Here is a 12,626-nt window from a genome sequence, read left to right as displayed (position 1 = left end):
TATAGTCTGGCTTTAGTCCATCTGGGCCAGCCGCTTTACCTTTCTTTAGGCGTTTTAGGCATTTTCTGATTTATCTTTGTTTATTTCAGGGGCAGGCATGGGTTTAATTACTCCTTCGAAATTTAATACGGCATCATAATGCTCCCTTTGGTGGTCAGTTATACTACATTCGTTGACTATTATGTCTTCTCTTCTCAAATTATCCTGGTATGACAATACTCCTGTAGAAAAGAAAATGGGTTCTTTCCCAAGGACACTCAAGAGAGTTCCCGGTCTGTAATCATCACTTGGTCAACCCCACCTTCTGAAATCCCTGGTCAAGTCTTAAAAACGAAAGTTTCTTTTTTGGTGATTTCGTTTAAAGCAGCCTTTTGCGTCATCCTTCCACGGTATAAGGTAAGCTATAACTCCCTTAGTGACTTATTCTAGTCTCTACTGTTTTAATGCTAGTGATGATAATCTTTTATACAAATATTGGGATAATATTGGTATTTTTGAAAGATAGCACAAGTTACCGCTGCCTCAATTGTGTACTATAGCTATTTTTTGTACAGCTTACAGTAGTTGTATCGGTAATTTTTCGTAATAACCCACCCATTCCGCAAATGTATAGTTTTCAGAGTATCACCACCCAACAATAATCTAGATATCAGGTTGGGTACTGAAAAATAATGAATTGCGTTAGAGAATAACGGCAAAACACAACAAAACAAGAAAAATAACGAAAGTTTTTTTCATGAAAAAAAAATGAACACTTAATAACAAAAACTATCATTGGGCCGTTTTCTTCTTCGTCCCGTTTTCTATTGAATGTTCAACTGAATCAAGATTTCATTGGTTTACTGCCTATTAAACTGTTGGTTACTTGGTTAGAACCGAGGAAAGCTATTAGGGTCAGTTCTGGCTAAAGGATTGTCTAGTATTCGTATCCCTATAGAATGGTGCAATATCAGTTAGGCTATTGGAACTCGCATAATTGAATAGATCTTAGCTAATACAGTATTTTGAATCCCATATGCTGATGGGGGAAACCACTATTCACGAAATTAGATTTAAACTTTTGCTTTTGTCATACGACAGGCTGCAGAAGCCTCCTGCCATCCAGTTCACAAAGACGGTGATTCTATCGTAAGTTATATATTTACTCAAATAAAGGGTTCAGTACAATGTTCTAAACCTCTTTTAAATATTTGAAAATACAATTTACTGTTATTAGACCTCTGTTAAGTTAATATTAGGTATGGAAACTAAATGTTCAACCAGATGCTAGAGCGCGAAACTGCAACGCTCTTCATGTTTGTGTAATTTGTTTTAAGGTGTAGCCCACAGCGATATTGCTTTCAGTGAAATGTTCTGCTTGCTAGAACCAGGATTAATAGTACCCTATTATTCTTGGCACGAACACAGTAGCAATGAGAGCAAAAACCATTGTATGTTGTAATAAGGAGGTATTTGGGTTAACTTATAGAATGTAATAGTTAAGGCATAAAATTGCACAATTGACTAGTTTGGGAGCGTTTGTAGGGTGACGGCCAGATCCCGTAGAAAACGGGAATATTCTGATCTGGCAGTCGTTCTGAAAACTATTTTGGCGGGAGAAGCTAACCTTAAAAACCCACCTAACCTATGCTAAAAGCCATATCCTTACCCAAGGGGGCTTCGCCCCCCTCGGACCCCCCCCCCCCCTGCCCTTACACAGTTTCCTTACCTACGAGTACGACGGGAGAAGCTAACTTAAAAAACCCACCTAAACTATGCTAAAAGCCGTGTCCTTACCCAGGGGGGCTGCGCCCCCCCCCCCCGGACCCCCCCTTACACAACATATTTAAGATCCGTAGACCATTTCCAAACGTTTTTATTCTCTACAAGATAACAGTCGGAGTGATAATAAGCAAATTAGGACAGTTGGCCGTCGCGCTACAAACTACCCCTAGTTTGCATATTATACTCTTAGCGAAAAAATCTATCGGTTAGATTTGAACATAATATACCAGTTTAGCTCCTGTGGTCATACGTACAGGAGTTGCCTCCTTTCACCCGTTAATTTAGAAACTGATAGGTGCTTCTGTCATTTGTTTTTAAAGTGGTTGTAGAATTTGTTGAAATACTAGCCCACAGAGCTAATGCACAGTAAGACGTTCCACTTTTTAGAACAGTAACAATGGAGATGTTTTAATCGCCAGGGAATTGAGCCACGACAGTGTAAAAACCATTAAATAGCTGAAATAAGGTATTTTGGTTATCAAATGGTGCAATATTAGGCCATTAAAAATTGCATAAGTGAATAGATCTTTGCAAATATAGTATTTTGATTACCATATACAGTACTACTGACAAACTTTTATTAAGTTGGTAATTTTAGATTTGAATAGAAAAAAAAAGCTTAGCTGTCTTGGTCATACATGTAGGAGCTGCTTCCTTCCACTCGGTAGTTCAGACTAACTGATGGTGCTTCTGTCATGAATTATGAACGATCAGCATAAAGGAATCATCGTTTCATGTTCATACATTTTTATTTTTGAGATAGGAATGTGAATAAATTACCCCACAGGGCTAATGCACGCACAGTAATGTTCTGCTTGCTAGAATATAGTAGTAATAGGTGTTCTAATCACTCGGGAAGTGAGGTACAGCAGAGCAAAAACTAAGATAAAATTGGTAGGTATTTTGGTTAAATTATAGAATGGTGCAAAATTAGTTAAGCCTTTAAAAATTGCACAATTTAATAATCTTTTTGCAAATATACTACTATGAATACATTATACTACTGGCTAAAACTCTTGCTAGAACATAATGAGATTTAATCTCCAGGGAAGTGATCTACAGCAGAGCAAAAAAATTATGGCTGAAATAAGGAGATATTATGGTTAAATTATAGAATGGTGCAATATTAGTTAGGCCATTAAAAATTGCATATAATAGATCTTTGCAAATACTTTTTTAATACTATATACTACTAGTGGGAACCTGTATGAAGTTAAATTTGAATAGAAAATACCATTTTAGCTCTTTTGGTTGTATAGGAACTGCCTGCTTCGACCCGGTAGTACAGAAAACGGATCTTGAAGCAAAGCGAAAAACCTATTTTCGGGTGAGATAGCCATGTTGTCCTGATGGAAGGTTCCTTTAGGCAGCTTTCTTAGGGATATTTAGCTACAGTGATACTCCAGAGAATTTACCATAGGTCTCCAGAATTCTAACTCCGGCGCGAGTATCCTTAAGAAAATTTGTAAGGATATCGCATAATATCGGGACGTATTTCTTGATACGACACATGGCAATCTTACCCCCGAATAGCTTTCGCTCTGAGGGGTAAGAGTGGCGAAAATGAAGGGGACCAGTCATCAAGGTTACCCGGTGGATCCCCTTCCTGTACTACTACAGGGCCACGCTTGGCAACTCATTCCTTGTTGCAATTAAGCATGGATGGCTCCAGATAGAGTAGTTTCGGGTGGGGATTTGTTATATATGTATGCCCCTTTTCTAGAAAAGGAGGGCGGGTCGATCAGGACGACCTGGCTCTCACCCAAAAATAGATTTTTCGCTTTGCTTCAAAATCCGTTTTTTGGGCTCAGCCATTGTCGTTCTGATGGAAGTTTACCAGAGAATTACTTGGAAGTACTATATCTGTGGGTTTGTATAAGTGCCTTAACCTTGAGTCAGCTTCTATATGGTCACCCAGACCACATAAATATGACGCTACCGTTATTCGTCATATTCTCTAAGCATGGAACGAGCTTAGGGCTTCCTGCCCCTTGCAGGGAAACTGTTAACTCTGACTATAGAAGCGAGGAGGTTTGTATATGTAGGAACAAATGGAATTAACTTACCATGAGTATGTTCACATGTAGAAGCAGATTAAAGTGTTTTATATTATTTCAGGAAAAAAATAATTAAGACTGGCTAGTTTTATTCAGCTACTTATGGGGCGAATTAAGACGAAAATACGTTTTTACAGTATATTCATTTGTATAGACATAAATACAACAATGAATCTATTATAATAGAATCATATACTCCATAACCAACATTCTAAAGGTATATATATATTTATCACCTGTAAGGGAAAATGTGCATTAAAAAGGGCCACTCAAATTGCAAAATTAAGATAATTTCACTGTAGATTAGATGTTGGATGAGTTAAACACTGCGTACGAATGTACACACGGCACTGGTGTTATTGGTTAGATTCTACACCTATTAAGAACAGTCCCAGGGGCACCAGGGTGACCCTTAATAAAAGGTATTACACTTAAAGGTGTTAACACCTTTTCACCCATAACTGTTAAGTCCCAAACAGTTCACTGTTCATAGCCAGCACTAGATGACAGGTTTTATAACACTTCTTGCTGCCACCACAGTGTTTGATTTCATGCACTTGCTTCACATAATGTTTATAAAAAAAGACTAGAGGATTTCCAACCTGTGTATGAGCGGAGTCTATCAAAGTCCATATGCTGAAAAAAGTTCAGCGAGGAAGCAATTTTTCTCAGATAATGACCTGCGGGTGTACTGTCAGGATCCGCTCTGCAAATAAAGTAGGTGAGCTTCGCCCTCGGTTGTTTCAGGGATAAGTTTGATCCTCAGGTTTCGCCTATGAAGGGCTGTCCTCCCTTGAAGTCTGAAGTTCTTCGAAGATAGAACTTTAGACACTACTGGACATAGACATCTTCCTTCAGAGGGCAGATTCTCCAAGGACCTCACCTTTTGGTGGGTAGCTCGTTTTTGGCGAGAAAGGTAGGATCGGGAAAAAGATTCGGTTCTCCCTCTTCCGTGAACTGAATATGGCCCTCGTCTCTTGATAGGGCTACTATTTCACTAACTCTTAACCCCTGAGGCTATAGCGAACAAAAATATCACTTTGTGTTAGATCCTTTCAGGAGCAATCTTCATTGTTCAAGTTGGAAGTATAGTGCAAGACTTTGTCCAAAGACCATGAAATGGGCTTCGGAGGGGCTGCTGGTTTAAGTCTAGCGCATGCCTTCAGAATCTTGTTGAAGATTTCGTTCGACAGATCCACCTGGAAGGCGTATAGAAGAGGTCTAGTCACAGCTACCTTACACGTAGTTATCGTGGTGGAAGCCAAGCCTTGTTCGTGAAGGTGGATGAAGGAGGACAGGCAGAAGTCTATCGAGATTTCCGTTGGCTTTTTTGCTTTAACAAAGGCGGCCCACTTCTTCCAAGACGATTCATAATGTCTTCTAGTTGATTTTGACTTATATTCTTCTGAAAAGTCGATACTGTCTTTCGAGATCCCAAATCTTTTCCTGGCTGCTAAGGCGAGAAAATAATGATGAAGGTTTTGCGTTCTCAGTGATGAAGAGAAGACAATAGACTTCTGAACCATTGGGATAGAACTGGGTTCGGTAGAGGAAACAGCCTCAGCCTCAGTTCTATTACCAGAGGGAACCAATTGCTCTTGGCCCACTTGGGGGCCACCACTGCTGCTGTCCCCTTGAAGGATCTCGGCTTGTTGAGGACTTTCAGCAGGAGATTTGTTGGCGGGAACAGATAGATGCAAATCCATCTGTTCCAATGGAGGGACATGGCGTCCATCGCTTCTGCCCGAGGGTCCTTGTATAGGGCTATGTATGCAGGTAGTTTCTTGTTTTCGCTCGTTGCGAAGAGGTTGATCTGCAGTTCTGGGACTTTCCAAGATGAAGGAGAATGAGTGTGTCTAGGGACCATTCTGACTATCGGCTTTCGCCTAGATAGAGCGTCCGCTGTCACATTGCGGAACCCTTGTAGGTGAACTGCTGATAAGTGCCATCTTTTCTTTCTTGCCAAGCGAAAGATGGCCAACATCACGTGGTTGATGTAGGGCGATCTCGAGCTTTGTCGGTTCAGACATCTCGCTATCACTTCGCTGTCCAAGACCAGCTTGATGTGGGCTGATCTTTGAGGGGATAGCTTCAACGTCAAGAGGACTGCCATGGCCTCTAGAATTTTGATGTGAAAGGTCTTGAACAGGGATGACCAGGTCCCTTGAGCTTTCCTTTGATGGGAATGACCTCGCCATCCTTCCGTCGAGGCATCCGTGTGGATGACTACCGATGGTTGAGGTGGTTGTAAGGGAACAGTCCTTGCTAGGCTCTTGACCTTCGGCCTCGGAAGCGATCGCAGTAAGGTCGGTGTGTGTCTGTTGTTCTCTAAGAGCGTTTGATGTGTATCTTCTCCAGACTCCTGACGCATCTTTTAGCTGTACTCTTAGCACTGGGTCTGTTACTGCTGTAAACTGGAGAGCCCAGTACTCTTTCCTGTTGGCGTCTTGAAATCCTATTGGATTTTAGTAGTCTCTTGACAGAACCCGCGATCTCTCGCCTCTTTTTTTGGTGGAATGGAGAGGCGGTGTGACTGCAAGTTCCAATGGATTCCCAACCATTGATACTCTTGAGCTGGAGAGAGGCTTCTTGTAGTTGATCTTGAAGCCCAGATGTTACAGGAACTGGATCACTTTTGTGGCTGCCTGCAGACAAGCAGTCTTGGATGCTGCCCACACCAGCCAGTCGTCCAGGTATGCAGCTACCTGAACGCCTTCTAAGCGTAGCTGTTGTACGACTGTGTCCGCAGGTTTCGTGAAGATCCTTGGGGCTATGTTTAGTTCAAAAGGCATACTTTGTCTTCTGTAGCTTGAATCCTAGGTAGGAGGAAAGGGGGTGGCTGACTGGAAGGTGCCAGTAAGCATCTGCCAGGTCTATTGAGACTGTGTACGCCCCTTTCGGTAACAGGGTCCTTATGTGTTGTAGGGTTAGCATCCGGAACTTGTTGTTCTCGATGAACTTGAGTGGAGACAAGTCTAGAATGACCGATTTTGTCAGTCCTTCTTGGGAACATTCCTCCTTGGAAACACAAAACAGCCTTCCCTGGAATTTGATGGACTTTGCTTAACTTATAACCTTTTTGTTCAAGATTTCTAAGGTATATTCTTCCAATAAGGGGGTGGAGTGTTGGAAGAATTGAGGAAATGAAGGTTGAGATCTGTTCCATTTCCATCCTAGTCCATTCTTGATTAGGCTGTGGGCCCAGGGATCGAAGGTCCAACGATCCTGAAAGTGGAGGAGTCTTCCTCCTTCCTGGAGCATCTCATTGCTTGGATGGTCCGGAGGGTTTGCCACCCTGACCACGTCCTCCCCTACCTCGTGAGGGGTTTCTTGAGGAGCCCCGTCTAGATCCTCTACCTTTTGGGCGAAAGGTAGTGGTGTGCCTCTCAAAACATGGGTTAAAGGCTGGTGACTGTGCTACCAGTTGTTGAGGCACCACCTGGAAAGTGGTTTGTGGCTGAGCAACCATTTGGGTCACGTGGTCATGGTTACTGCGGGGTGTTGCACAGGTCGAGAAGGAAGTCTTGGCTCCTTCGTCTTCCTCTTAGGTTGGGGACCAGCATCAGGGGAAGATTTTCTCTTGGCAGAGATGCCCCACTTTTGGAGAAGATTCCTTTTCTCCGTGGCGGTTTTGGCAACTACCTCTTGGACTACTTCCTTTGGGAAGAGGTCCTTGCCCCAGATACAGGAAGTGATCAACTTCCTGGGCTCGTGTTTGACCGTTGCATTGGCAAACACAAACTCTCTGCAGGCCCTCCTGGCCTTCACTAAAGCGTTGAGTCCTTAACTAGGGTAGCCATGTGCATCTTGGCTAGGACTGTATACATGTCTGGGGTGTTTGCAATGCCTGCACACATCTCCATGCAGTTCTGGAGGGACAGAGAGGTGGCTAGTCTCTCCTTTGTCTCCTGTTCTCTTCTTAGGAGAAAGTCTGACAGCTTCGGGAGATTCTCACTGAACTGCTGTCCTGCGATGTCCGCGTCGAGCTTTGATACTGAGAAGGTTAGGTGGACCTCATTTCAATCCTTCGGCCAGAGACAAGGGCCTACACTCTAGTGTAGGACATGGTTTGCCTGCATCAACTGCCTTAAGCACACTTGTCGAGCTTTCGACGAGAAGGGGAAAGCTCTGGATGAAGGAGCAAGGAAGGTAGGGTGCTTCTTGCTCAACGCAGAAACTTTGGAGTTGGTATATCCTGCCTTCTTCAGGCTACTCGTCAAGAGAGCCTGTGCCTTGTCGTGGTCCAAAACCATGACTTCCTTGGGTTCCGTCTCTTCCTTAGATGCCGGCTCACTTTTCATGGGTTCCGTCTCTTCCTTAGATGCCGGTTCACTTTTCAGCCGGATGAAACATTCCGGGTAAGCCGAAAGGTTTGGCCAGAATTGAATGTCGTCCAAGGGGGATGGCCCCCATCTTCTCAGAGATGTAGAGTTTCCCATTCATCATGGGCATGAACTCTGCATACCTCCAGGGATTGGTTTCGGAGCATGGTGGCAGGTCAGACACTTTGGGTCGCTTGTATGACCCATGAGAAGCAACTACGCGGCTTGCTTCCCGGAATTCCTTCCTCGTATCTACGTTTTCCTTACGTAGAGAGTCTACTAATTGCTGGATCTGGGCCACAACTGCTTGGCTCAGCGGGTCTAGTTGAGGGGTTGGAGCCGAAGAAGTTGACGGCACAGGCTGAAATGCCAACACAGACAGAAGAGGGTCCTCCGCTTCTGTTGACTTAAGATCTTAGTCTTCTCCAGGTGGTTGGGCCCCCTCCTCTTCAGGGTCTCTTGAAGGAGACCCTTTTCGGTGTCCGAGGACATTTCTGACATCCTCTCCTGATGGATGTCCATGCCTTGTAAAGCCTCGTTGATATCGGCCTTCATTGCAAGTTGTATGCAGGGAGGTCCGGGTCGTGCTTGAGGTACGACGGCATCAGCTGTTGCCTTCGGGAACAGCAGGCTTCTAATCATCTCGCTTGGTAGGTACGGTCCCTGAGAGTTCTTTTGGAACCCTCGTACCCACTTCCTAAGCGTTTCCCCTCACAGTATCCCTCGACTCTGCCGTCTTGGGATCACCGAAACCCTCGGTTATCAAGGCCGAGCACACGTTGCAATCCTTGGGATCCCAATATCTCGGTTTTTCAGTTGCGATGGAGCAGGGGGCATGAGACCTGCACATGGTGTGACCACAAAAGTTCTTGCTCTTGTGGTTACAGTAGATCACCTCACACTTCACCTTGGCCTCCTGTAAAGAAAAAGGTGAAATGAGTATGGGGTAATTTATCACTGATAAATTAAATTCATGCATTAAAATAGCACTTACTATTATCATTATAGCTTAGGATAGTAAGCTAGAAAGAAAATAAGAAATTGCTGTGACCTCCCTCAATATTAATATTTAGAATTTCCTTATTAGGGAAATCTAGGGTGGAAGAGCTCTAAATTCTAGAGCTAAAGTTAGTGTATACTAGCACTAACCCTTCCACAATGGAATATTAATATTGTAGGGTTAGGATATTATGTTCTGATGACCTATGGTTCATCAGGATATTGAAGGAATACTTCACTTCAACATTATTTAGTAGTAGGGAACGGGGATGGCCTTTGAAAGGCCCCCCTTTTATTTTTGCCACACCTCCTCGAACGTAAACTCTATCTGGGGTGCAGATTGCTATGAGGTGTGCCATTACGTCCTTACGCGATATCCCTTCTTAGAATTTTAAGGGATATTCGCTCCAGGAGTTAGAATTCTGGGGACCTTCGGTAAATTCTCTGGGATATATCACTGTAGTCACATATAACCTAGGAAGCTACTAATGAAGGAACTTCCATCAGAACGACATGGCTATCTCACCCAAAAATAGATTTTTCGCTTCGCTCAAAATCCGTTTTAGCAGTCTCAACAATGGACTGTAAAAGGATGCACAGAATGTTGGAAAATATACTACTGTATAATATATACTATAGTTTTCTAACTGCAGTATGTACTATACTGCAGAAATACTGGCTACTGTATAATCTTATACTGTAGTTCTGCCGGCATGCTACCGGCTAGGCTACTACTTGATGGCACTAGCCGATAGAGAGAGAGAGAGAGAAAGCATGGAGAGAAGGGCTACTGTATTATAGTTTAGTACAATAACTAAGGTTGTAGGGACTACTGCCCCTACTGCCTTCTTCCAGAATGAGGATTCAAATGGAAGGGGGGAATGTAATCATTCTAGCTTCTATCCAGCCACAGTATCTGTTGCCGGCTGCTCTGCCGGTTCCAGGGTTTGTGGATGGCAGTCCAAGAGGACTGAAGAATACTCAGTTATAAGGGTCTCCTACCGGCAGCCGTCATGGCCTGCACAACCTTTCCCGAAGCCTTGCTTCTGTTAGGGGGAAGGTCGAAGCGGCAATCAAGCTGCCTTTGTAGGAGCCTGGCCGGCATCGCAATCCACCTGGCAAGCGGGGAGATTGTAGAATACCGGCCATAGATGTTGTGACAGCTAGGCCATCACTAAAGGACAAAGGGGAAGGGAAAGGGTCTTATATTTTGCGTCGAAAGAAGGCGACACCTCTGCCTTCCACTATCAGCCACAAACACAGAAACATAGTTTCTATATCGGCGCCGTCTTGGCCGGCAAAGGAATAAAGATTCTTCAGTCCAAGACCTTGCTGGATATAAGACATGTCTTATAGACCACAAGGGAGATGGTGGCGGCAATTGTACTACCACTTTCGTTTGTGAGCTAGGGAAGCCAGGCTTCCTATGCCTGCAACTGTGAACTGGCAGGGGAATGACTAGTCCCCCGTCAGTAGAGTTGCCGACAACAAGACTGTATACTCTTTGAGTTACTGTCATAATTCAAAGCCGGGATACTCGCCGGCAAATAGGGAAGACAAACACAATCCTAGTCAAGCCGGAGTACACTACTCTATGGCAAGACCAAGATAGGGTTGTCGCCTAATGGCGGCACTCATAGGGAAGGTAGGGTTTACCCTTAAATCTCTAAAAGAGACGAGTATCGAATTACAGTATGTTAGTAATTCTAGGAGATATGCTATCTGACTGAATTTATAAAACGATACAAGAGGGTAAACGAGGATGATGTACAAAAGTATACTAAAACGCATTAGGCTAGCCCAACGCGAGTCGGGATCTTGGCTACGCTACGTCACAGAGACCCTATCGTATACAATTGAAACATTTCAGAGGAAATATTACGTGCATGATCTGATCTTCACCAGTATAATTTGCCTAAATAGCTATAATTCATTAAAGCCAAATACCGGGAACGTCCTACTACTGACTAAATTAAGTATTTATGGCGTACGACAGCGTCCAAAATGGCGCATCCGGTGAACGGCTATGCTCCGATAAACTCATCTAAATTATAGTAATTTAACTGTGAGAAGGGAGCTAGAAATTATACACAGGAAAGATTAAATACTCCAACTTTCCAGAGGAGGATGATGCTGAAGAATGCATGATAAACCCAGGAATAATAACAAAACACCGAGAGCGAGCGGGAGATACACCGTGCGTAATTCGCTACTGTGAAAGGAATGGGTTGCCATGCGTGGCCCTGTAGTAGTACGGGAAGGGGATCTACCGGGTAACCTTGATGACAGCTCTTTCATTTTTGCCACTCATCCCCCTCAGAGCGAAAACTCTATTCAGGGTGAAGATTGCCATGTGTCGTATCAAGAAATACGTCCCCTGATATTATGCGATATCCTTAATAATTCTCTTAAGGATACTCGCGCCAGGAGTTAGAATTCTGGAGACCTATGGTCAATTCTCTGGGAGTATCACTGTAGCTAAATATCCCTTGGAAAGCTGCTTAAAGGAACCTTCCATCAGGACGACATGGCTGAGCCCAAAAAAATTGATAGATGGTGCATGTCATGAGTTTAGATAACAAAGTAAAGGGACCAAACTTTCATCTTTAAAATGTGAATGTTTGCATAATTTGTTAAAATGTTATCCCACAGGGTTAATGCACACAAAGTAAGGTTCCGCTTGGTAGAACATAGTAGCAATGAGATGTTTAAATTGCCAGTGAAGTGAGCTACGGCAGAGCAATAACCATTAAATAGCTGAAATGAGGTATTTTGGTTCAATTATAGGGACAATATTAGTTAGGGCATTAAAATTTGCGTAATTGAATAGATCTTCGCAAATATATTTTGAATACCATATACTACTGGCAGAAATATCTATTAACAAAGGTGCAGATTTGAATAGAAAATAACCAGTTTAGCGCTTATGGTCTTAGGTATAGGAACTGTTTCCTTCCACCCGGTAGTTTAGAAAGATAGATGGTGCTTCTGTCGTGGTTTTGATCGAACAGAATAAAGGAACTGTTTTACATTTCAAACTTCAATGTTTAAAGTGGGAATGTTTTTTAATGTTGAAATACTGTACTAAGCCTCAGGGCTAATGCACAACAGAATGTAATGCTTGCCAGAACATAATAGCAATGAGATTTTTAATTGCCAGGGAAGTGAGCTACAGCAGAGCAATCAAAGTATTTAGCTGAAATAAGGAGGTAAAGTATATGGGTTCAGTTATAGAAAGGTGCAATATTAGTCAGGGCATTAAAAATTGCTTAGTTGAAAGATCTTGGCCAATACTTTATTTATAATACCAAGTACTACTGGCAGAAACCTCGTAAAGTTTGGTTTTAATAAAGAATACCAGTTAACTCTATTCAATAGGACAGAAGACAGGACGACATCTTGGAGGGAACTGTCCTTTATTTCAAAGCGCATGCGTGGACCACAAGAAGTACGGTGCGCCATATGTACTACACTATATAACATC

At 43.1% G+C, this 12,626-nt stretch overlaps 1 long non-coding RNA gene across 2 annotated transcripts in view; it reads left to right on the top strand.

The window, feature by feature from the left end:
• Positions 1-222: 222 nt before the first annotated feature.
• The window catches only part of LOC137616129 (uncharacterized), a 53,679-nt gene continuing 41,275 nt past the window's right edge, over positions 223-12,626 (top strand). Inside the window, exon 1 of one of the 2 annotated variants that reach the window (XR_011039283.1) lies at positions 223-396. This is a non-coding gene — a long non-coding RNA (uncharacterized lncRNA). Of the gene's footprint in view, positions 397-984; positions 1,129-12,626 lie in introns of those variants that run through there. The other variant, XR_011039282.1, reaches the window with a different exon arrangement.

This window comes from Palaemon carinicauda, chromosome 22, assembly GCF_036898095.1.
Source record: "Palaemon carinicauda isolate YSFRI2023 chromosome 22, ASM3689809v2, whole genome shotgun sequence".
Classification (NCBI taxonomy): Eukaryota; Metazoa; Arthropoda; class Malacostraca; order Decapoda; family Palaemonidae; genus Palaemon; species Palaemon carinicauda.
Note: the sequence above shows the minus strand (reverse complement) of the source record. Positions and strands in the feature narration are given on the sequence as shown.